The sequence below is a fragment of the Thalassophryne amazonica genome, chromosome 2 (genome assembly GCF_902500255.1).
Source record: "Thalassophryne amazonica chromosome 2, fThaAma1.1, whole genome shotgun sequence".
NCBI classification, from domain to species: Eukaryota; Metazoa; Chordata; class Actinopteri; order Batrachoidiformes; family Batrachoididae; genus Thalassophryne; species Thalassophryne amazonica.
Window position 1 is genome coordinate 110,576,759 of NC_047104.1, and position 26,578 is coordinate 110,603,336.

General features: G+C 45.5%; 1 long non-coding RNA gene across 1 annotated transcript; it reads left to right on the top strand.

Moving 5' to 3' along the window:
* Positions 1-25,768, top strand: LOC117529066. The gene is made up of 3 exons (XR_004565930.1): positions 1-111; positions 22,828-22,944; positions 25,589-25,768. It is a non-coding gene; the product is annotated as an uncharacterized LOC117529066 (long non-coding RNA).
* The last annotated feature ends 810 nt before the right edge of the window (positions 25,769-26,578 follow it).

The following is a 26,578-nucleotide window of genomic DNA, read 5'->3' on the forward strand; positions in this document are numbered from 1 at the left end:
CAGGCCTCCTCCTAGATCACACCGATGTCACTGAACAAGCACAGAGAGAGTTAAAGAAAAGAAATATGATGGAAGAATGTAGATCTGGAAGCCTGCAGGTACCTGCATCGTGTGAGTGCTCGCTGTCACAGTGCTAAATCTCTCTTTGTGTCTTTTCTTTTTTCCTTTCTGTTTTGTCTTCTATGCTGCATGTGGCAAATTCATAAAGTAGTAATTATAAAAGGACCACAAAATAAGTCGTTTTCTGTCCTGAATACTGAGCACAGATTTAAGTTTTTCCAGGATAAATATGTCACATATTTACCAAGGCCTTGCAATAGAGTGGTGTTCTGTCCAGGGTGTACCCCACCTCTCCCACAATGACCACTGGGATAAGCTCCAGCTCCCCACATCACCTCTAACTGAAATAAGCGGGTATAGAAAATGAATTAAAGAATTTTCCCGGCCATCCTGATCCTCACTTGGGGCAGGAGGAGTAACAGGAAGACAGAAAACGGGAAGGAGAAGAACAGTAGTAGCCAGTAGCGAACAGCATTTCTGGTATTTGGGAGTATGAAACTGTCACCAAAGAGCAAAAACAGAGGAAACAAAAAATTAGTTTGGATGATGGCAGAATGCAATTTGCAACCTCATCACTAGATGACACTAAATCCTACAGACTGTAGCTTTTAGTCTTTTTGAATGACCTTTGCAAAGTCCTGATTTTCAACCCTCTTGAAAATATTTGGATTGTGCTTAAAAAGGGATTTCTGTCAGGACACCAGCAACTTTAAATTAACTTCAAGAATTCTGCCAATAAGAACAGTCAAATACCCAACCAGAAATCCAAAAGAAGCTTGCTGTTGTGTGGGCCGCTGAAGAGGAGGTACTGCTGGCCCACCACCACCAGAGGGCGCCCTGCCTGGAGTGCGGGCTCCAGGCACCAGAGGGCGCTGCCGCCGACGAAGGCTGTCAGGATGACAGCTGTCACCCATTACTAGACACAGCTGACTGCACTCAGGACGGAGTATATCAGCAGGACAGCGTCTCCACCTCAGTGCCGAGATATCGCCTTGAGATTAAGGTAACCTTCTTTGCTAGTATATATATTGAGGACTCTGATAAACCTTGCTAAACCATTTCAGGACAGCTGATTACAGAAAGCACCTTGCTTGGATAAGTACTCACCTTCCTGCTTCATTATTACAAGAGGTGGAGGCGGCTTCTCCCCTCTCCGTCTACTGGGTGCTGTCGCATCCATACCTGTGTGTTTGTGCTCTTTCCCGCCAGCAGTACCGGATCCGACGAGCGAAGGCAGTGGCCACCTGGGAATTCGGGACTTGGCGGTTCCAGTACTCCTGGTTTTCGGTGGCAGAGGAAATCTGGGTGGTTCCGGTTCGACTGGGACGGACGTCTCCTACCTTCGAGCCTGCCCACACAACACCAGCAGATTTCGACTTACAACTCTAAAGTATTAATTGTTGTATTGGTTGTGCCCTGTTCACAACAGTAAAACTTGTTATTCACCTTTCTCTATTGTCCGTTCATTGCGCCCCCTGTTGTGGGTCCGTGTACCTACACTTTCACAACACTTGCTGCTTGGACACGCATCTGGTTAAGGTGAAACCTGCTAAATATTAAATGTGCTGTATGTGTATTTTTTGACAATAGTGCATCCATAAAGTATTCACATTATTCCAAAATGGATACAATTATTTTTTTCCCTCCAAATTCTACACACAATACCCCATAATGACAATGTAATTTTTTTTTTTAGATTTTTGCACATTTATTCAAAAAACAAAAAATAAGCAAACACATGTACATAAGTATTCACAGCCTTTGCCATGAAGCTCAAAATTGAGCTCGGGTGCATCCTGTTTCCAGTGATCATCCTTGAGATGTTTCTACATCTTAACTGAAGTCCATCTGGAGCAAACTCAGTTGATTGGACATGATTTGGAAAGGCACACATCTGTCTAAATATAAAGTCCCACAGTACAAACCAAGCATGAAGTTAAAGGAATTGTCTGTAGACCTCAGAGACAGGATTGTGTGGAGGTACAAATCTGAGGAAGGGTACAGCAACATTTCTGCTGCTTTGAAGGTCCCAATGAGAACAGTGGCCTCCATCATCTGTAAATGGAAGACATTCACATCCACCAGTACTCTTCCTAAAGCTGGCTGCCCATCTAAACTGAGTAATTGGGGCAGAAGGGCTTAGTCAGGGAGGTGACCAAGAACCCGATGGTCACTCTGTCAGATGTCCAGCATTCATCTGGTGGATTGCTGCAGAGATGGTTGTCCTTCTGAACGATTCTCTCTCCACAATCAGGCCTGTATGGTAGACTGGCCAGATGGAAAACACTCTTCAGTAAAAGGCACATGGCAGCCCAAAAGGCACCTGAAGGACTCTCAGACCATTCATTCTTTCATTCATCTTCTGTCGCTTAGTCCAATTAAGGGTCGCGGGGGGCTGGAGCTTATCCCAGCAGTCATAGGGCGTGAGGCGGGGTTCACCCAGGACAGGACGCCAGTCTGTCGCAGGGCCACAAACAGACCCACATGCACACCTAAGGACAATTTAAAGATTCCAATCCACCTAACCCGCATGTCTTTGGATGTGGGAGGAAACTGGAGCACCTGGGGGAAACCCACGCAAACGCAGGGAGAACATGCAAACTCCACACAGAAAGGCCACAGAAATTGAACCCACGACCTTCTCGCTGTGAGGCAACAGTGCCAACCACTAAGCCACCGTGCCGCCACTCTCAGACCATGAGAAACAAAAGTTCTCTGGTCTGATGAGACAAAGATTGAACTCTTTGGCATGAATGCCAGGCATCATGTTTGGAGGAAACCAGGCACAATCCCTACAGTGAAGCATGGTGGTGTCAGCATCATGCTGTGGGGATGTTTTTCAGCAGCAGGAACTGGGAGACTAGTCAGGATTGAGGGAAAGATGAATGCAGCAATGTACAGAGACATCCTGGATGAAAACCTGCTCCAGTGTGCTCTTGACCTCAGATTGGGGTTCATCTTTCAGCAGGACTATGACTGTAAGGCTGTAACATAACAAAATGTGGAAAAAGATAAGCCCTGTAAATACTTTGCAGATGCACTGTATTGGATGTTGAACTCAACTTGTAAAATTGAGTTCAACATCCCAAACTTGTAAGAGCTCTTTATGTTCAAGAGGCAGCAAGTGGACATAACTAAACAAGGCTGTAATGTTTTAGAGTGCAATGAAGAAGTATTTAATTTACTGTAAAAGTGAAATGTGCGCTTGCTTCAGTGTTTTACTACAGTTTATCTTGCACAATTGTTGTGAAAGTGTAGGTACCCGGACCCACAACAGGGGGCGCAATGAACGGACAATAGAGAAAGGTGAATAACAAGTTTTACTGTTGTGAACAGGGCACAACCAATACAACAATTAATACTTTAGAGTTGTAAGTCGAAATCTGCTGGTGTTGTGTGGGCAGGCTCGAAGGTAGGAGACGTCCGTGCCAGTCGAACCGGAACCACCCAGATTTCCTCTGCCACCGAAAACCAGGAGTACTGGAACCGCCAAGTCCCGAATTCCCAGGTGGCCACTGCCTTCGCTCGTCGGATCCGGTACTGCTGGCGGGAAAGAGCACAAACACACAGGTATGGATGCGACAGCACCCAGTAGACGGAGAGGGGAGAAGCCGCCTCCACCTCTTGTAATAATGAAGCAGGAAGGTGAGTACTTATCCGAGCAAGGTGCTTTCTGTAATCAGCTGTCCTGAAATGGTTTAGCAAGGTTTATCAGAGTCCTCAATATATATACTAGCAAAGAAGGTTACCTTAATCTCAAGGCGATATCTCGGCACTGAGGTGGAGACGCTGTCCTGCTGATATACTCCGTCCTGAGTGCAGTCAGCTGTGTCTAGTAATGGGTGACAGCTGTCACCCTGACAGCCTTCGTCGGCGGCAGCGCCCTCTGGTGCCTGGAGCCCGCACTCCAGGCAGGGCGCCCTCTGGTGGTGGTGGGCCAGCAGTACCTCCTCTTCAGCGGCCCACACAACAGGACCCCCCCCTCAACGGGCGCCTCCTGGCGCACGGCCGGGCTTGTCCGGATGGCGTCGGTAGAAGTCGGCCAGGAGGGCCGGGTCCAGGATGAAGCCCTTCTTCACCCAGGAGCGCTCCTCGGGGCCGTACCCCTCCCAGTCCACCAGGTACTGAAAACCCCGGCCCATTCGACGGACGTCGAGGAGCCGGCGCACGGTCCAAGCCGGTTCCCCGTCGATGATCCGGGCAGGAGGTGGTGCCGGACCCGGGGTGCAGAGGGGTGAGGTGTGATGGGGCTTTATCCGGGAGACGTGGAATACTGGGTGTATCCGCAGTGAGGCCGGAAGCTGAAGCCTCACTGCGGCGGGATTGATGACTTTGACAACCTTGAAGGGACCGATGTACCGTTCTTGGAGCTTGGGGGAGTCCACTTGAAGGGGAATGTCCTTGGTGGACAACCACACTGCCTGCCCAGGACGGTACGTAGGGGCCGGGGCCCGCCGCCGGTCTGCATGTTTCTTCGCCCTCGTCCGGGCCTTCAACAAAGCAGAGCGGGCAGCACGCCACACCCGACGGCACTTCCGTAGGTGGGCCTGGACCGAGGGCACACCGACCTCTCCCTCGACCACCGGAAACAAGGGGGGCTGATACCCCAAGCACACCTCAAACGGGGAGAGGCCGGTGGCTGATGACACTTGGCTGTTGTGGGCGTACTCGATCCAGGCCAGGTGGGTACTCCAGGCCGTCGGGTGCGCGGCTGTCACACAGCGTAGTGTCTGCTCCAGTTCTTGGTTGGCCCGCTCTGCTTGCCCGTTGGTCTGGGGGTGGTACCCGGACGAAAGGCTGACCGAGGCCCCCAGTTCCCGGCAGAAGCTCCTCCAGACATGTGAGGTGAACTGGGGACCGCGATCGGAGACGATGTCTGATGGTATGCCATGCAGACGGACGACGTGGTGGACCAGGAGGTCCGCTGTCTCCTGGGCCGTAGGGAGCTTCGGGAGGGCCACGAAGTGGGCCGCCTTGGAGAAACGGTCCACTATCGTGAAGACGACGGTGTTTCCCTGGGACGGCGGGAGACCCGTGACGAAGTCCAGGCCGATATGGGACCAGGGGCGATGAGGCACGGGCAGTGGCTGTAGCTGCCCTGAGGTCTTCTGATGATTGGCCTTGCCCCTGGCACAGGTGGTACAAGCCTGGACGTAGTCCCGGACGTCGGTCTCCAGGGATGCCCACCAGAAGCGTTGCCGGACGACTGCCACGGTCCTTCGCACCCCTGGGTGACAGGAGAGCTTAGAACCGTGACAGAAGTCTAGGACTGCGGCCCTGGCCTCTGGTGGGACGTATAGTTTGTTCTTTGGTCCGTCTCCGGGGTCCGGGACACGGGTCAGGGCCTCCCGGACGGTCTTCTCCACGTCCCAGGTGAGGGCGGCCACGATAGCGGACTCCGGGATGATGGGATCCGGGGGATCCGACGGTTCCGTTCTGACCTCCTCTTCGTGCACCCGGGACAATGCATCCGATCGCTGGTTCTTGGTCCCGGGGCGGTAGGTAATCCGGAAGTCAAAACGGCCAAAGAACAATGACCAGCGGGCTTGCCTGGGGTTCAGACGCTTAGCGGTCCTGATGTACTCCAGGTTCCGATGGTCAGTGAAAACCGTGAATGGCACGGCTGTTCCCTCCAACAGATGTCTCCACTCTTCGAGGGCCTCTTTCACAGCAAGGAGTTCCCGATTGCCGACGTCATAATTCCGTTCAGCGGGGGTCAACCTGCGAGAAAAATAGGCACACGGGTGAAGGACCTTATCGGTCTTCCCGCTCTGGGAGAGCACCGCTCCTATCCCTGAGTCCGAGGCATCCACTTCAACCACTAACTGGCGGCTAGGATCGGGCTGCACCAGAACTGGTGCAGACGAGAAGCGCCGTTTCAACTCCTTGAACGCGGCCTCGCACCGGTCCGACCAGGTGAAGGGAACTTTTGGAGAGGTCAGGGCTGTCAGGGGGCTAACTACCTGACTGTAGCCCTTGATGAACCTCCTGTAGAAATTAGCGAAGCCGAGGAACTGTTGCAGCTTCCTACGGCTAGTGGGTTGGGGCCAATCTCTCACCGCCGCAACCTTGGCCGGATCCGGGGCGACGGAGTTAGAGGAGATGATAAACCCCAGGAAGGACAAAGAAGTGCGGTGGAACTCACACTTCTCGCCCTTCACAAACAGACGGTTCTCCAACAACCGCTGCAGGACCTGACGGACATGCCGGACATGAGTCTCAGAATCCGGGGAAAAGATGAGTATATCGTCTAGATATACGAAGACAAACCGGTGCAGGAAGTCCCGCAAGACATCGTTTACCAACGCTTGGAAGGTCGCGGGAGCATTAGTGAGACCGAACGGCATGACCAGGTACTCAAAATGACCTAAGGGGGTGTTGAATGCCGTCTTCCACTCGTCTCCCTTCCGAATCCGAACCAAATGATACGCATTCCTAAGATCCAGCTTGGTGAACATCTTGGCTCCATGCAGGGGGGTGAACACCGAATCTAACAAGGGCAACGGGTATCGATTGCGAACCGTGATCTCGTTCAACCCCCTATAATCAATGCATGGACGAAGCCCGCCATCCTTTTTACCCACAAAAAAGAAACCTGCGCCCATCGGTGAGGTGGAATTCCGGATCAACCCGGCAGCTAAAGAGTCCCGGATGTAGGTCTCCATGGATTCGCGTTCCGGCCGTGAGAGGTTGTACAGCCTACTGGACGGAAACTCACTGCCTGGAACCAAATCAATGGCACAATCATACGGGCGGTGGGGAGGTAGCGTGAGGGCCAGATCCTTGCTGAACACGTCAGCGAGGTCATGGTACTCCGCTGGCACCGCCTTCAGATTGGGCGGGACTCGGACCTCCTCCTTAGCTTGGGAGCCAGGAGGAACCGAGGAACCGAGACACTCCCGATGGCAGGTTTCGCTCCACTGTACCACTACCCCGGACGGCCAATCAATCCGGGGATTGTGCTTCAGCATCCATGGAAACCCTAAAACCACACGGGAGGTGGCCTGAGTCACGAAGAACTCGATCACCTCCCGGTGGTTACCTGACACCACCAGAGTTACTGGAGGTGTCTTGTGCGTGATTGGTGGGAGTAGGGAGCCATCTAGTGCCCGAACCTGCACAGGCGAGGTAAGAGCCACCAGAGGGAGCCCTATCTCCCTGGCCCATCTGCTGTCAAGCAGATTCCCCTCAGAGCCCGTGTCCACCAGTGCTGGGGCTTTCAGGGTTGAATCCTCATATAGGATCGTGACTGGGAGTCGTGTAGCAATGTGGGTGTGTCCCACGTGCATGTTTTGGCCCACCCCTGGCCCAGTCTCTAGGGGCGGGCGTCGGTGTTTAACCGCTCGGGGCAATCGTTTGCCATATGCTCACTCGAGCCACAAACATAACAAGCTCCGTGGGCCCGCCTCCTTTGTGCTTCAGGTGCCCTAAATGTTGCCCTGCTCGTGTCCATAGCTTCGTCAGCAGGGGGAGCCGTAAGCGCACGGAGCGCCGGAACAGAGGAGCGTGGGGACGGCGGAACTCGATCGGACCCGGAAGGGAGAGGGACGACCCGTGCCTGGCCACGCCCTTCGCCTCGCTCCCGGCGACGTTCCTCTAACCGGTTGTCAAGCCGTATGACCAGATCAATGAGCCCGTCTAAATCCCGCGGTTCGTCTTTAGCCACCAGGTGCTCTTTTAGGACCAGAGACAATCCATTTACAAAGGCAGCGCGGAGGGCAGTGCTATTCCAGCCGGATCTCGCTGCCGCGATGCGGAAGGCGACTGCATAGGCAGCTGCGCTCCGACGTCCCTGTCGTATGGACAGTAATGCGGTTGAAGCGGACTCTCCTCTGTTGGGATGATCGAACACCGTTCTGAGCTCCCGTACAAACCCGTCGTATGACTGAAGGAGCCGTGAGCTCTGTTCCCAGAGCGCTGTAGCCCAAGCGCGTGCCTCCCCGCGAAGCAGGTTGATTACATAAGCTACCCTGCTAGCATCAGCTGCGTACATCACGGGACGCTGAGCGAAGACGAGCGAACATTGCATAAGGAAGTCCGCGCACGTCTCCACACAGCCGTCGTACGGTTCTGGAGGGCTTATGTATGCTTCAGGGGACGGAGGAAGGGGCCGTTGAACAACCAGTGGAACGTCATTCTCACACGCAGGGTCCTCGGGAGGGAGAGCCGCAGCGGCGCCCGGAGGGCGCGCTTCCATTTGTGCGGCGAGAGCCTCCACCCTGCGGTTTAGGAGAACGTGCTGCTCGGTCATAAAATCGATCCGAGTGGTGAAAGCGGTGAGGATCCGCTGCAACTCACCGATTACCCCTCCCGAAGCCGCCGCTGCGCCCTGTTCTTCCATTGGCCGTTCAACAGCCGGTTGACGCCCCTCGGGATCCATGACGCTGGCCGAGATATCCTGTTGTGAAAGTGTAGGTACCCGGACCCACAACAGGGGGCGCAATGAACGGACAATAGAGAAAGGTGAATAACAAGTTTTACTGTTGTGAACAGGGCACAACCAATACAACAATTAATACTTTAGAGTTGTAAGTCGAAATCTGCTGGTGTTGTGTGGGCAGGCTCGAAGGTAGGAGACGTCCGTCCCAGTCGAACCGGAACCACCCAGATTTCCTCTGCCACCGAAAACCAGGAGTACTGGAACCGCCAAGTCCCGAATTCCCAGGTGGCCACTGCCTTCGCTCGTCGGATCCGGTACTGCTGGCGGGAAAGAGCACAAACACACAGGTATGGATGCGACAGCACCCAGTAGACGGAGAGGGGAGAAGCCGCCTCCACCTCTTGTAATAATGAAGCAGGAAGGTGAGTACTTATCCGAGCAAGGTGCTTTCTGTAATCAGCTGTCCTGAAATGGTTTAGCAAGGTTTATCAGAGTCCTCAATATATATACTAGCAAAGAAGGTTACCTTAATCTCAAGGCGATATCTCGGCACTGAGGTGGAGACGCTGTCCTGCTGATATACTCCGTCCTGAGTGCAGTCAGCTGTGTCTAGTAATGGGTGACAGCTGTCACCCTGACAGCCTTCGTCGGCGGCAGCGCCCTCTGGTGCCTGGAGCCCGCACTCCAGGCAGGGCGCCCTCTGGTGGTGGTGGGCCAGCAGTACCTCCTCTTCAGCGGCCCACACAACAACAATATACAGATGATTGTAGATTAAACAAAAACAACACAATACAGTTAAAATTGCAAGATGGTTTTACAATTGTCTTTTTTTTTTCCAAATAAAGGGTTCCGAAAAAGAAACTGATCAGAACCTGTCATGTTTCATTTCAACCTTTTGCATTCTTTTAATTTATTAGAAAAAAAAATGTATTTTAAGAAGCCAAGGTCTACTTTGTTCCTTGTCAAAAATAGCATTTGAACATGATGGATTCCACTTATAATTTAACTGATTTGCAGTTGCATCCCCTTAATAAATGATCTCATTCAGGTTAGAGGAGCTACAGAGTGAATTATAGGAAATAAGAAAGAATTGAAATATATACCATATGAAATGGGGAGTAGCAAGGAAATGGTGAAGGGGTGGCAGAAGGACATTTTGTTGGTCTCCTAATGCACCGTGCGTACCTTGATGGATGTGTGCCGTGCATATTCATGCACAGGCACACATGTTTGTGCAGTAGGTCCTTATTTGTGAAGGGCCTGGCTTTGCCTTTTTCAAGCTCACCACCTAATAATGCCTGTCGCCAGATGGGAGCTACAGGGAAATGTGTGGCACAGGGAGGGGGTCTTTCCCCAAACTAGAGCCTCCTTTTGTTCACTTGCCCATCGTGTTGGCTTCACAGTAGGGTGACACATGCACTCCAAATCTCATTAAAAAGTGAAAGACGGAGGAGGGTTCTCATGTCTAATGAGATTGAGGAATCATACGGTATTAAGTCTGACTGCTGGAAGCAATACTGTGTTATGTGTTATTAACAGCAATCATCTATAGGAAGGGTTAACAGCTTTTAACTGCTATGAAAAGGAAAATCTATTTTAATATAGCTGATAAGGTGGCACTGATACATGGATCCCTGAATCCACATAAACGTTATGCTATATTATATATATATATATACATACATACATACATACACACACACACACTGTATAAATTCTATATATCCATCTAAACTTTAGATTTGTCTCACAATTTGTTTAAACTGTTATACCACTTAAAAAATGTAAAAGGTTAGGTGGCACAATTTATGCTATGCTAACAACCGCTTGTTTCTTCACCTGGGTTTATTTTATGTTGTGCCTTCTGCTACTTTGGATGTGGATCTCCCCCAGTGGTGAAAAAAGGCAAGCACAGGCAATGTCAATGTGCACACTGGCAAAAACCTATAGACGTCCTTGTTATATATTATATATAAATGAAATACGTATTTGAAGATAGGCAATGCCACTTTTTGATTAGTCCAATTTATAAGGTAAAATGAATGTTATATTAAACAAAGAATTGTGTTGAATTTCATTGTATCACACCAAATTTAAGAATTCCATCATAAAAAGTATTGTTCCTGCATCACATCATAACACACGCATGTGTTTACATATCATATTGTTTTATAAGGGAGAGATGCATGGCAGAAGTTGTGTTAAAAATAAAAAATGCAGACAACAGAAGGGCTTCATTTGAAGTATTATTGATTTTACACTTCCATCAATGCTTGTTTATTTGCCTTCACTGGTTACAGATAAGAGGCATCGGATAGAGACGTCTGAGAGCAGAGACACTAAATACACAACAAAGGTGGAGATGGTGATAGAGTCCACGATGAATCCATTTTTTTCAGCTGTCACTTACATTCACTAAACCCTGACACAACAACATGTTAAACACTCTCAATCTGGAAAAAAAATACAGGCCTTTTGTTTCCTTTTGTTCAAAGCAAATCAAAAGCGCTTGACATTACTGCGTCAAATAGGATCAAATCAAGCCCCCTTTTTATACCCTGCAATTTACCTATTAGGGTTAGAAATTGCTTTACAATTGCAGGCAATTACTCTGTGTGGTCCACAGCATCAACCGTGCACATGCCTTAAGCTTAAAAAAAAAACACTCAGCAAGAGCACTCATTCACTGATTTCTCACAGCTATTTTAATGTGTATTAAATATTTAACAACTGGATACAGTGAACAAATTTATGATGAAGCAGTGAGTCACGTCTCCTTTAATTGTGAGATTGGAGACACTTTGGGACAATGACATTTCAACACAAAGGAGACGATGCTTCTGACATTTGCCTTTGAAAGATGGCAGAAAGTGGTGTGGTGTGCTGTTTCATATTGAAACAAACTAAACCAGAGCTCCCATTAGTTTTGTCAAATATTGTGATGCTGCATGATAGATAGATAGATAGATAGATAGATAGATAGATAGATAGATAGATAGATAGATAGATAGATAGATAGATAGATAGATAGATAGATAGATAGATAGATAGATAGATAGATAGATAGATAGATAGATAGATAACGAGTCAACACCGTAATCACTTAAATAAACTAATGCACTAATACTGTGCCTGGCTCTGTTTTTCAGATAGTCTATAATTTATTTATTTTTTTGTCAGGACTCACTGAATAGTAGTGATAGTTTTATATATGTTCATCATATTTACTGGGAGCAACACTCGCATGCGCCTTACATAAACAAGTTCATGATGCACATACACCCAGCTTGTACATACAAAGAAACTAAAATGAACAACCATTAAATTGGAATAAAAGTAACAGTTCATGGAAAACTATAAAACTTGAATACATCTGTTTTGAATCCATATTTTTACATTGTTATTCTTTCTTCCAGGGGCTGGATGGTTTTGAGGCTGTCTGGAGATCCAGTGGACAAACTGGAAAGTTCAGAATTCATAATGGGTGAAGACTTTAAAATGTCTTTAATGAGAATATAGACTGCTGATAATGACATTAAGATACGCAACCTGTACTTGTACAATACAAAAAAAAAAAAAAAAAATTACAAACACTAATCGAACCCATATAGAGAAAGAAAGCTCACTCATTCCCTCTGTCACAGTGCACCCATAATCTGCACAAAAAGCAAATTTTCAGCTACAGTAAGACTGATCATTTTTCAACCTTAAGACATGCTGCAGCCATTGAGTTTTGACATGGACCTGTGGACCCTGTACTTCTGCTCATTCATTAAATTTATGTGTGAGGTTCATCTCAAAAGCCATCTGAAGCCTTATGTGCACGGCTCATAACGTGGTAGTCAGTGAACAATCTTCACAGATAGCACTGGATGTAACACGTGTTAACCCATCTATACCTCCACCAGTATCTCTCTTTTACCTGCTGATGTAAGTGTGTGAAGTGTGCCAAGTGTTTTTACACTACTATTGAAAGGACACTCTCAGAAGTGAGAGGTTTTCTGACAAAGACGCATCATCGCATACAAAGCCTCTGTCAAAATTTCTGTCTGAAATGGCAGCCAACAGGCTCAGGATGGGAATATAGAAAAGCACTCCAACACCATCATTGTGTGCGTCCAAGCCACAGTATGGTTAAAAAGTTGTGAAATTTTGTATACTAACTGTTGGTATGCGTAATTCTTTTTACCAAATTTCATGTGTGCACCTCTAGCCTGCTAGCACCACCAGTGAGTCAAATTTGCTGATGTGTTGACACATGCAACTTTTTTTTTTTTTTTAAGTCAGGTAGTGCTGACCCTTTAATCAAGTCAAATTCAAGGCACCCAATGACGTCAGTGTTGGCCATACACTTTCCACCATGTTGGATTTTATGTTGATGTCCACTCAGCTGCTCCCGTTTTGTGTTCGGGGTCACCACAGCAGATACAGCCAGATCCGCATTGGTAGTTGGCACAAGTTTTATGCTGGATGCCCTTCCTGACGTAACTCCAGTTTTACCCGGAGAAACACACACAGCCGCTGGCATTTCAAAGAGGTCTCCCATCCAAGTACTAACCAGATCCTGCCCTGCTTAGCTTCTGAGATCTTACGGGATCAAGCTGACAGAGCAGGTCGGCTGCACCATATTGGATTTTATAAAAATGTAAAAATAAATAAGTAAAATAAAAGTCATAGGCCACAAATATTGCTCAATCATCACAAAAAAAATCTGCACCGTGGATCTTCAACGTGATTATTTATTTATTTATTTTTTATTTTTTTTTAAGCATTCTTACAACACAGCCAAAATGAAATTATTGGTGAAGCCAACATATAGGAAATGACAACATTTCAGCAACACATTGATGTATCAAAACCAAACTTGATGCAGGACCTCGGGACCCAATGCGAGAAAGCACACAAAACAATTCTGTCATTTAACCTCTAGGGGGCAGCGTGTATACTGGAGGATGCCGAGCCACAAATTTGATCGTTACGTCCGCCAAGGACTTAATAAAATTACTGTCTTTTATTTATTTGCCCGGCTGTCTGTCTGTTAGCTGGATTATGTCACATGGATTTTAATAAAATTTTCACCACAGATCTGGATTCTGTATCAAGATTTCACTGTATATAGTCTATGAAGGATTATGTCAAACTACGTCATGGATTCTCACCAACTTTGTGCCACAGATAGAAATTAGGGCATGGAAGACTCCACTGAATTTTGTAGGTGATCTGGATCCAGATTTGCGGATGTCAGTAATCTCAGATTGCTCTTGTTTTAGTCTCGTGTTGCAGTAGTCCTTATCTGGATGTTTTTGTTTTTGTGAGTCCAGTGATGTGGTCTACTCTCTGTGCACAACCTGGTCTCACGGCAAGTTGTGATTCAGCAGCACAAAATATACATTAATCTATTGGTTTGTGATATTGTGATGAAAAGCGCCTCATTTTCGTCACGGCAGCACAAATTCATTCTCATTCATTCCGTGATGGCTGCACGAAATTAAAAGTGAAGCGGGGGAGTCGGGGTGGTTATGGTGGGGGGGAAGGAGTAAGATTAGGTTATGGTTAAGGTTAGGGTTGGGAGTAGGGTTAGGAATAGTGAGTTAAAACAAAAAAAAGCTCCGTCACGAAAATTTGACTCATTTCGTCACGGGATCATGGAAAAAAAAAAAGTGAGACTGGGCTGCTGTGCAACAGACCTACTCAGTCAATGGGTGAATAGAGCCGACTCTGCCCCACCTCCCCACCTTCAAAAAGGAAAGCAGCTTTTTTCCAGTTAAAGTGACAGGAAACACACCATTTCTGATATTTTGGAATTTTATTTGCTTTAATGACGCATCACCTCAGTGTCTGCAGTGCATTTGTGGATAAAAAAAACATTGATTCCTGTTTTTAACCCCCCCCCGACAGAACTGCATTAGGTTGCTGAAAAAAATAAAAATCAGACAACTCAGCATTTACACATTTGGGTAAGACAGTTTGTATGAAACCCATTCCAGATGTGACACATTATTTGTTTATTGTCAGCATCCACAGTGAATTATCAGCTCCATACATCCTGTGAGATTAAAGTGTGCACCAGAGTGAAGTATGCAGGAGAAAGGAGTCAGATGAAACAGACATGATAATGTTTGGATCTTTCTTTCATCCTCTCAGCCCTCCTTTGTTACCGGCTGGCTCCCTCCCTCATGCATCTCCTCACTCTGTCACTGCTGCATGGTGACTCAGACACTGCAGCGATGCTACATCTCAATGATATACCGGATGAGTCTCACACACACACACACACACACACACACACACACACACACACACACACACACACACACACACACACACACACACACACACACACACACACACACACACACACACACACACACACACACACACACGCTGTATATCTCCAAGTTTTCAGAAGCAGGGCCTGCACGAAACGTGCAACGTGCAGTGGCCATGAGAGACATATCAGACGCTCCTTCTCTGCAGACTCTCATGACTAAACAGACAAGCTGATTTGAATGTTGCTGCATTCACACTGCTGTGTACGCATGCAAACAGTCAATCTGCCAATCTACTGCTCCACGGAGCATCCTTTCACTCTCTGTCCATCTGTCAGTCTTTCATCCCTCCACTCAGATGGAACGCCAGCTTCATCTGCCTGACTTCTAAGAGCTGATTCTGAAAGCTGATTGTTAGAAATGGAAGATGTGCAACTATCAGTAGAAACATGCTGAAATACTGACAAGACATCTGCACCTTTAATACTTTTTAATGCATATTAATATAACTAGGAATGTCTGCTTGTGCATGTCTCCTACCCTTTTGTACAAAGTGAATGAGCCTCCGTGCACACAGTCTCATCATTTGTATCCCCCCTTTAATTTTTTTCACTTTCCATTGATTAATGTGGGCCTGCATGTATTATTTGTCTATGTCCTTGCCTATTTTCCCTTTTTTCTCCATGTCTTTTGTCCATGTTTCTAAAACTGAGATGGGTTGCTATGGAGACAGGGACACTTGTGGAAAAAAAATGGAAGTGGGGAAAAAAAAAGACTGAAATGTGGTTGTCAGGAGACACTCCACGATAGTGTGTGTGTGTGTGTGTGTGTGTGGGGTGCACTTTTTTGGGGGGGGGGGGGGGCGCTGCAGACCCTGATGAATATCAGGATCTATGATTCATTATGATTTTCTTTTTGCTAAATATCAGCTTTTATCTACACTAAGTAACAAAAGGTCACCGCCCTAAATGTTGACAGACACTTTTTTAAACTGTACTCTATTCATGTGTTGTATGTATATATATATATATTTCATATTTAAACTATTTTTGTGGTGTACAGAAGCTCTGTGGGAGCACCCCTGATTTTGTTGTGCCCCCCTGTACAATCACAATAAAGACTATTCTATTCTAAGATAGAGAAAGTGAGACTGCTGTCTTCTTTGTGGGTGTAAGTGTTCGTCAGAGGGTGTGATCTGTCACACACTGACAGGGGTTAAGCGACTGGCCAGTGATAATTCAGCTGTTTCAGGCAGTCCATCACTTGATAATTACGTTACAGCAGTACTTCACCGCTTCCACTCCCTCCAGATAATCTTGTTAAAATCTAGCTGATTGGAACGGCGTTGACAGAGAGACAAATGACAGCGAGGATCGTCCTGCCAGCCACGGCCAGAGCCGTGACTGAAGGCTGCAGACACATGCAAACACACCTTTGAATTCAGAAAAAACAAAAAAAAAACAATGTAATGTTGTATTACGTTACTTGTTTATTTTAATTAAAAGCACTTACAGAAGTCACTGCACACTGGGTGGAGTTAAAATGGCTCCTCTCTGTGTGTGTGTGTGTGTGTGTGTGTGTGTGTGTGTGTGTGTAATTAAGCCGTTATGCTGTCCTCTAGTGACCATGTGCTAACAATCCATGTCTGGAAACAATGGCGCTGCAGCTCGATGCTCTTACGTGGAATGTGTCGGTTGCACAGAAATAACAAAAGATGATTTGCCAAAATAAATAAAATCACGTGGATTTTCATCCGAGCCATCTGAGTCCAGTTTCTACGTTTACACAGAGAGGCTGGCAGGTAGTTTAATTAAAGTAAAGGTCTGCCCTACAGCGACTGACCCCCCGCCTGCCAGCCCGGGCTGAGTTACCCAGCATCCATTTGTCATGTGTAGCACTGGCTGACACATGTATTAGTCATCCTTATGAACGCCTCACAGCCACTGACAGGCTGCAGCACAGCTACCAAGAATAATCAGTGTTAATTCAGATGAAGCAATCTTTTAAATCACGTTGAACTGTGTTGAGATGAACAACCCCGACTGATTAAATAAGAAGATCGCACAATTTACAAGTCACACAGGAGAAATTCCAGTGAAGTCTCGTGGTTGCGATGTCATGTCGGTGGAGGTTAATGTCAAAATGAATTTCGTGGAAGACAAACAAACAGTCTTATTGTGTGTGCATTTATTTCTGCTACTGATCAAACCCATGCACAGCGGTAAAGTGTGGGTTTTTGTTTTTTCGGTCTTGTGTATCCATCCATCTATCGCTGTGTAAACAAAATAGACCTTTTTTTGTCAATTTTGATCAAACATAGTGGAATGATTGAGGAACAGACAAGAAGAAAGTGAGCTGATTGTGAGAAAAATCAACTAACAGTCATGGTCACAAGACAAGGTCAAAATTTTGCCACAAATTTGATCGACAAATGAGAGTATGATGAAAATTTCCAATACGAGGTCTGTCAATAAAGTATAGGTCCTTTTTATTTTTTTCAAAAACTATATGGATTTCATTCATATGTTTTTACGTCAGACATGCTTGAACCCTCGTGCGCATGCGTGAGTTTTTCCACGCCTGTCGGTGACGTCATTCGCCTGTGAGCACTCCTTGTGGCAGGAGTCTTCCAGCCCCTCGTCGGAATTCCTTTGTCTAAACCTGTGAGGCACATCGAAGTGGACATGGTTCGAAAAATTAAGCTGGTTTTCGGTGAAAATTTTAACGGCTGATGAGAGATTTTGAGGTGATACTGTCGCTTTAAGGACTTCCCACGCAGTGGGACGTCGTGCAGCGCTCTCAGGCGCCGTCGTCAGCCTGTTTCAAGCTGAAAACCTCCACATTTCAGGCTCTATTGATCCAGGACATCGTGAGAGAACAGAGAAGTTTCAGAAGAAGTCGGTTTCAGCATTTTATCTGGATATTCCACTGTTAAAGGAGTTTTTTTAATGAAAGACGTGTGGGCAGATTGCAGCGTCGGCTCACAGCCGCCGTGACGCTCCGCCACAGGAAAAACACCTCTGTTGGAAGCCTTAAGGACAAGTTGGAACATGTCCAGCTGTTAAACAATTTCTCATATACGAGGGCTGTCAATAAAGTATAGGTCCTTTTTATTTTTTTCAAAAACTATATGGATTTCATTCATATGTTTTTATGTCAGACATGCTTGAACCCTCGTGCGCATGCGTGAGTTTTTCCACGCCTGTCGGTGACGTCATTCGCCTGTGAGCACTCCTTGTGGGAGGAGTCGTCCAGCCCCTCGTCGGAATTCCTTTGTCTGAGAAGTTGTTGAGAGACTGGCGCTTTGTTTGATCAAAATTTTTTCTAAACCTGTGAGACACATCGAAGTGGACACGGTTCGAAAAATTAAGCTGGTTTTCAGTGAAAATTTTAATGGCTGATGAGAGATTTTGAGGTGATACTGTCGCTTTAAGGACTTCCCACGGTGCGAGACGTCGCGCAACGCTCTCAGGCGCCGTCGTCAGCCTGTTTCAAGCTGAAAACCTCCACATTTCAGGCTCCATTGATCCAGGACGTCGTGAGAGAACAGAGAAGTTTCGGTTTCAGCATTTTATCCGGATATTCACCGACAGGCGTGGAAAAACTCACGCATGCGCACGAGGGTTCAAGCATGTCTGACGTAAAAACATATGAATGAAATCCATATAGTTTTTGAAAAAAATAAAAAGGACCTATACTTTATTGACAGACCTCGTACTCACTCCACTGAAAGCCATCAAAAGCCGCCTGGATTTTACAAATGGTTATCAGCACGGAGGTGTTTTTCCTGTGCCGCCGCACCGCGCCGGCTGCGTCCCGACGCGCGGACCCGTCTGCTGTCTGTCATCAACAGCATCACATATGGCCAGCTCTAAAGGAATGTATTTGTGCACACCAGCAACTGAAAGACAGAGTGTGCGCTGTGCGAACCCTCTTGTGGCGTGTGTCAGCCAAATACCAGGTGATGCGCACGAACATCTAACACCGCTCGTTTGGCACTTAGAAAATGTGTGGCCATTCACACTATCATCATGAAAACAGCCAGCAGATGATCATTGTCAAGCTGGCAGTGAAATTTGTCTAAGTGCACATGTGGTGTGCTAGAGTGTGAGCTCCCCCCACAACATTTGTACATGTGGTTCGTGCACCATCTGATCAGTGACATCTTGGTCTGGGTGCTGACATGACAGGGGGCGTGGCTGGCTGCCCACAGCTGTTGAGACATCTCCAGTTCTGGACTTCACAGCTGCAACACACGTGTTAGGATTAGGAGTTATGGCAGCTAACTGAAACCAGGACGTAGGTAAACAGTGTGGAACCCCAGGATGCAGAGCAGCTCGGACACAAGGGTGAGGATAGATAACAGTTTATTCACACAGGTGAGTTACACCAACTCAGAATTTAAGGGCAGAACAGTCTTCAGACTAGCTTGAATAAACAGAGGAACAATCTTCATAACAGTGCAGGGCAACTCAGGAAATCCTCTTCTTAGAAGGTGTGGACCAACTTATGAAATCTTCTTAAAGGAGTAGACAACTTATTAAGTGACAACAGGAAATACACCATCCACCATCTCCCTGCAAACATACACTAATGCAATGGATCCACAACTCAAGATGAGCCACGCCCCTTTAAATAGACAAACAAATCAGAGAGCAGCTGTAGACATAACAGGTGGAAAAGATCAGACCTAATTATGTGTATGACCACAAAAACACTAGATGGAAGTAATTCAAAGACAGAGACCAAGACCTGTGAGGACAAAATGGGTCACTAGAGGGAAGCAGCTAGTGCAAGATGCTGAAAGGTGATAAAGGGCCAATGCAAAGAATACAAGACAAGAAAAAGGGTGAAATTGACAAGGAGTAGAGCTGGAAATGACAGAAGGAAATGACAAAAACTACTGAGACAGACAGAACATGACAGACAAAAGCTGGAAAATATAAAGATAACCTAAACACATGGAAGAAGACAGATCAGAGCTGGTAACAGATTAACAAAGAGGAGACTAGAACCCCAACACAGACTGAACCTCAACAACACGCCCTGTGTTTTGACGGACATGCACGTGTGTGTCAGTGTGGAAATGCATAAAAACAGAACGTCAGTTCATGTGGACACACAGCAGGCGATCTGAATGTCATGTCTGACAGGACACGTGTGTCGGGCCATGAGGGCTGTGAGTGGTGCGCCACAGGACCAGGACAACCCAACAGTGCGCCAGATACGACACTTAGTCACATATCAGCAGAAATATGCCGTACCAAACACCATTTGGTCGGTTATCACAGCGCTTTTTTCTTTCTTTTTTTTTTAGAAAATACATTTATCTGCTTGTTGATTTTGGCCATTTCACACTCAATTCAATTTCAATTTATTTTCATTTATATAGCACCAAATCACAACAAGTAAGGTCTAACCTTACTAACCCCCAGAGCAGCAGCTCGTCCCATGTTCCTGCTTGAAGGACACCGTCGCGTGGATGAACTGTTGCAACAGCATCGTGCACGCCTGCCTGTTGGCGCAATGTTCATGGTGCTCTCATACGAGCTCTACCGCCGTGAGTCACCCTGAGTTGTACATATTCACACTTTCTGAAGGGGCCCTTAAGCAGGTCAACTAAGCTTTCTTTGTGTTTTTTTTTTTCTGTTCCTTGATTCTCATTTGACCAGCTCCAAAAACATGAATTCAAAAGCAGCTCCATTTTACAGAGGCTTTTATATTTAGTTTCATTGCAGATTTGTGGCTTATGGAAATTGCTTCAATGAGAACAGCCAATTTGTTTGAGGAGGCAATAATAGTTTGGGTAATTTTTGCCTGGATTTCTTTCAATGTACAGTTGCACAATTTACCTTGTGTAGATTTGTGCCCATTTTCACTCCACTTTTTGCTGAAGCTCAATCAGGTCATCATGATCAGTGGTCTGTTCATTTTCACAAAAAATAAGCTGTTCGAAATATAGAATCAGTATCTGCAAGTACGACCTCTGATTCTCTGATGCTGATCACATCTCCCACCCTTTTCTCTGAGCTCAAGCAATTTCATGAGCCCTGGCTGTCTCATGTTGCCTGATCTTGTTTCTCAGGAAGGCCAAGGCAGTGCCGTGGTTTTCAAACCCACTTGTTTCTCTGTTAGGACACCAGTTGCTTTCATGGTCCTACAAGCAGCACAACCTGAAAGTTAATTAAAGTAACTTTGCACTTATAAAACTACAACTTAATTACCATACATTTTGCAAGTTAATCTTAAAATTATTTTCAACATCTACACCAGTTGATTAGTGATAACTTTAATTAAACAAAATAAGTCTATTACCACCTTCAAAACAAAGAAAATATGCTACACTTTCCTTCATTAACACAGCTGACAAGGTTGATTTGTTGTGCAGTTTTGCATGTTGACTGGTATTTACCTAACTTTTTGTCTTTCCATTCTAACCAAGAATGCCTGTTTTTAAATTTCTCAGTCCACAGGGCTGGCCAGGAATTCACACCTAGAAACAAAGAAATAATACAGATACTGTAGAGTAAAAGCATTCACATCCACACACACACACACACACACACACACACGGTTTAATTAGTTCTAAAGAAATATCAAATCAACATTTAATGCACCGCATGAGTTGACTTGAATTAATTCGTAAAAAACTATATACAATACATGTAAATACAGGGTAATAAAGCCAGATCCACTTGCTTCCATTGTGGCCCAGAGAAAATCAGACTTGTATAGCAAGAGAGATGAATTATGAATGTATATAATATATTCAACATTAATATAAAAATACTGTAATGGCTGTAGCTAGAGCACATGTCAGTGCAGCCGGAGCCTGGGCCCGGTGGTTGTGCTGCGCTAACTTCACCTTTTCACCCGTTTTGGAACAGCGAACTTCAGGCTTGAAAACAGCACTGTGTGAAGCAGCAGTTTGCCGCTGTTTCAGAGATGATGACTAAACTAACACTTGAAAAAGGAAAGAATAAAACCAAAAGCAGCCAGACCTCGGTGGCTTTGATCTTAAACTCCACAACTTATCCGGATTCATTCATTCATTTTTATTTTGTTTCTTTTTGCTTAATCTAGGGGAGGTGATAGTCTAGTGGTTAAGGTGTTGAGCTTGAGTACAGAAGATCATGGGTTCAATTCCCGCCTGACTGGAAAATCACTAAGGGCCCTTGGGCAAAGCCTTTAATCCCCTATTGCTCCCGGTGTGTAGTGAGCGCCTTGTATGGCAGCACCCTGACATCAGGGTGAATGTGAGGCATAATTGTAAAGTGCTTTGAGAATCTGATGCAGATGGAAAAGCGCTATATAAATGCAGTCCATTTACTTAATCTCAGTGTCACTACTCCACGTGCGCTCCGCCAGCAAACCAGCTAGCATTTGTTGCTCACTTACCAGACGGGCTCGTCTTCTTTGCTCGATATAGAAACTCCATCAGTGGCCTTCGAAGCAGAAGGACACTTCTGAAAACAGTGTGGCTTGTTTTCTTTTCATTTTCAGAACTATAAATCACAGACGTGATGACGCACTCTTTGCGTCGTTCTCTCCCATGTGTGGCTCGGTGCTCGCTTGCTGTCTTGCTCCCCTCCCATTTTCTGCTGTGATCCAATCAAAACAGAATGAGCAGTGAGTGAGACACATACACAGAGTGCACACGCCAGCAGTGGTGACTGTCCACTGGCCATCTTTGACAGAACAGGGGAAAATGGAGCTTGCAGCGAGTGAGCGCTCCATATTATTTTCACCAGCCCATTACATATCACAAGGCTATGGAAATTCCGGGGCCTTCTTAGTGGTTATACAGCATATACGTGTGTATCACATAGACTACATCACTGATGCAGCCCATTTTTCTTCAAGTGCTTCCTTACTGTGCATCTTGAAACAGCCACACCACTTTTTTTCAGAGTACTGTATTTCAGCTGAAGTTATTTGTGGGTTTTTCTTTGCATCCCAAACAATTTTCCGGGCAGTTGGTGCTGATATTTTTGTTGGTCTACGTGGTTTGGTTCAAACAGAATCCCTCATTTTCCACTTAATTAGAATTTGAACACTGCTGATTGGCATTCTCAGTCCCTTGAATATCTTTTTATATCCCTTTCTTGTTTTATACAGTTCAATTACCTCATGACTCAGAAATCAGCAATGTCAGTGCTGCACTGGATGAAAGATGCAAGGTTCGGTCAGAAGCCCAGAAACTCCCTGTACCTTTTATACACACACAGATCACAGGTGAGGATGGTTACCTTTTTGTATTAATTCAAACCCGTTTGTGTCAACTTATGTGCATGTTATCACCAGGGTATGTAAACATTTGATCGGGGTAATTTGGTGTAATTTTTGTTATCATTATGACTTAAAAATGATAAACACAGTTGTTTGACAATAAATGGCTTCACACAACCATTAACCATGATTTAAAAAAAAAAAAAAAAAATTGTATCACTCATATTCTCTGAAAAATGCCCCCCCCCCCCCAAAAAATCTGAAATTCTGCTAGGGTATGTAAGCCTTTTATTGTGGGCAGTATAAGGCACACCTGTGCACTAATCATGGTGTCTAATCAGCATCTTGATATGGCACACCTGTGAGGTGGGATGGATTATCTCAGCAAAGGAGAAGTGCTCACTATCACAGATTTAGACTGGTTTGTGAACAATATTTGAGGGAAATGGTGATATTGCGTATGTGGAAAAAGTTTTAGATCTTTGAGTTCATCTCATACAAAATGGGAGCAAAACCAAAAGTGTTGCATTTATATTTTTGTTGAGTGTATATTGAAAAACTGTAGGCCAATATCAAATCTATCATTTTGCTCTAAAATTCTGGAAAAGGTGCTTTCTCAGCAGCTCATGGACCACCTTACTGAGAATAATCTCTTTGAGCCACTGCAGTCTGGTTTTAGAAAATATTCCAGAGACAGCTCTCACTAAAGTGCTGAATGATCTGCTTGCAATGGATTCGGACACCACTACGGTTCTGGTGTTGTTAGATCTTAGTGCTCCATTTGATCCTGTGGATCACAATATTCTACTCCATAGACTGGAGAATCATTTTAGGATTACTGGGAATGCCCTTGCATGGTTGACATCATACCTGACCAGTTGTTCTCGCTGTGTTTTGAACAACACTACCTCTAACCGTAGTGACATGAAATTTGGGATTCCACAAGGGTTCGTCTTAAGCCCCCTGATTTTCTCCCTTTATATTGCACCCCTTGGGCACATATTGCAGCGTTTTAGAATTACCTTTCACTGCTATAATGATGATACTCAGTTATACGTGCCGACAACTGCTGGTAATCTTATCCAAATAAAATCCTTAAAAGATAGCCTTGCATCAGTGAAAAGCTGGCTCTCTAGCAAGTTCCAATTTTTAAACTCTGACAAGACTAAAATGATGGTTCTTGGTCAAGTGACACATCAGCATCAATTTGACCAGCTAACGCCTAGCCTAGGCTTGTGTGACATACATCACACTGAGAAAGTGAGGAACCTTGCGGTAATTTTTGATTCTACATTATCTTTGACCTCAACATTAGAGATATTATGAGGACTGCTTTCTTCCACCTGCAAAATATAGCAAAGATTTGTCCCATCCTGTCTATGGCTGATACTGAGACCCTGATTCATGCATTTGTTTCTTCTCGATTGATTACTGCAATGTTCTATTTTCTGGTTTACTGCAGTCCAGCATTAGGGGTCTCCAACTGGTTCAAAATCTTGCTGCCAGACTTTTGACAGGAAGCAGAAAGTTTTACCACATTACACCCATTTTGGCATCTCTTCATGTCAGGGTTTGAATCCTGTTCTGGTTATCTGATTTTATTTTCTAGTCCATTTGATAGCTTTTTTCTGTTTCATTGGTTTTCTGTGTGTTTATTCTCTTGTGGGGGTTTTTCTGCTTGGGTCTGTCTTTCCCTATCTCTCTTGTATGTCTCTTGGTTCTGGGTGGTGGGTGTTTCTCTCTCTCTGGCCACGCCCTGGTTCTGGTGCTTTCCATGCACACCTGTTCCCAGTTTGATGCTCGTCACCTGGAGTTATATAAGCTCACCGGGTGTGTTTGCTCCTCACTAGATTGATGCACCTTGTGCCACTTTCCAGCTCTATTCCTGCTTTCATTGTTCTGCCTGCCTCAGTGTTCCTGACCTCCTGCCCGTTTCATTGACCACGCCTCATGCCTGATGATTCTTGTACTGCTGCTTTTTCTGGACTCCCTTCTTGTGTGCCGACCATTGCTATCCACCGAGTAAAGCCTTTTACCAACCAGAGCTGTGTGCTCGAGCCATGCATTTGTGTCCAAAAGTTTGACTAATCAGCCTGAAAATTCACTGGCTTACTGTACCTGTGAGATCAGATTTTAAGGTTCTGTTACTAACCTATAAAATTAATCATGGATGAGCACCTCCCTACTTAGCTGACCTAATTATTCTCTATGTACTGGCCTGGGCTCTGCGTTCTCAGGGTACAGGACTACTTTGTGTCCCTAGCGTGAATAAAGTCTGTAAGTCAGAGCTTTCTCGTATTGTGTACCTGTTTTCTGGAATGGTCTCCCTGAGTCAATAAAACAGTCATATTCTAGAGACTTTCAAGTCCACACTTAAGAAGCACTTATTTTCCTTTCGTATGGCTTGCATATTGGCATAGTATAGTACTATGCTTTCTACCCTTTTAAATTAAATTTATTAGTAAACAGAGTGGCTCGCGGCCTCAAATTTATTTAAAGCCTGGGTCTTTTAGTGAAGGTTAGGGCTAGTGGCTGGTAATCACCTTTAGTATTTTTTCTGTTTTCCTTGTTCCTTAATGCTGACAAATTACACTGCACTTGTTGTCTTTCTGCCGCCTGATTGTTTTTTTTCTGTCTGTTTGAGGTGCAGCTTCATCCAGAGGTGGGAGTGGGAGTCTTCTCTGCAGGCCTCCCATTCTGTGGACCAGCATGAACTTCTGAAATTTCCTGTATATTCAGTTCCTTTATTGGCAATTGTGTCTGTAGCATGGCCCAAGCAGAGGGTCACCCCTTTCAGTCTGGTCTGCTTGAGGTTTTTCCTCAAATCAGAGGGAGTTTTTCCTTACCACTGTCACCTGTGTGCTTGCTCTAGGGGTTAGTAAGGTTAGAACTTACTTGGGCGAAGCGCCTTGAGGCAGCTTTGTTGCGATTTGGCGCTATATAAATAAAGTAAAATCAGCCTGGAAGCTGTACATGGGACACACTTGGACATTCCAACATGACAACGACCCAGAACACAAGGCCAAGTTGACCTGGCATTGGCTACAGCAGAATAAAGTGAAGGTTCTGGAGGGGCCGTCTCAGTCTCCTGACCTCAATATCATCAAGCCACTCTGGGGAGATTTCAAATGTGCAGTTCATGCAAGACCGCTGAGGAGTTTACAGGAACTGGAGGCTTTTTGCCAAAAAGAATGGGCAACTTTACCATCAAAGAAAATAAAGAACCTCATCCACAACTACCACAAAAGTCTCCAAGCTACCACTGATGCTAATATGCAGTATTAAGAACTGAGGGTATGTAAACCTTTGATCGTTTGGTTAGTTTCTGTTGTCATTGTGGTTTAAAAAGAATAAACAGTTGTTTGACAAATGTGACACAATCACTATCTATGAGTGAAAAAAAGTTTGTGTTAACATTGATTAAAATAAAAATTCTGCCAGGGCATGCAAACGTTTGAGTGCACAACTGTATATCAGGGACATTAGAATGGTGTCTTCGAGGAACTGGTTAAAGATATGGTGGTTTGTATTAAAAAATGTGAAATCATGTATCACCTCCCCGTTGTTCATGCAACCTTTGACCTTGGGATGACCCTGAAAGGTCAAACTAAAAGTCATAACTGCTCAACTCAAGAGGTTT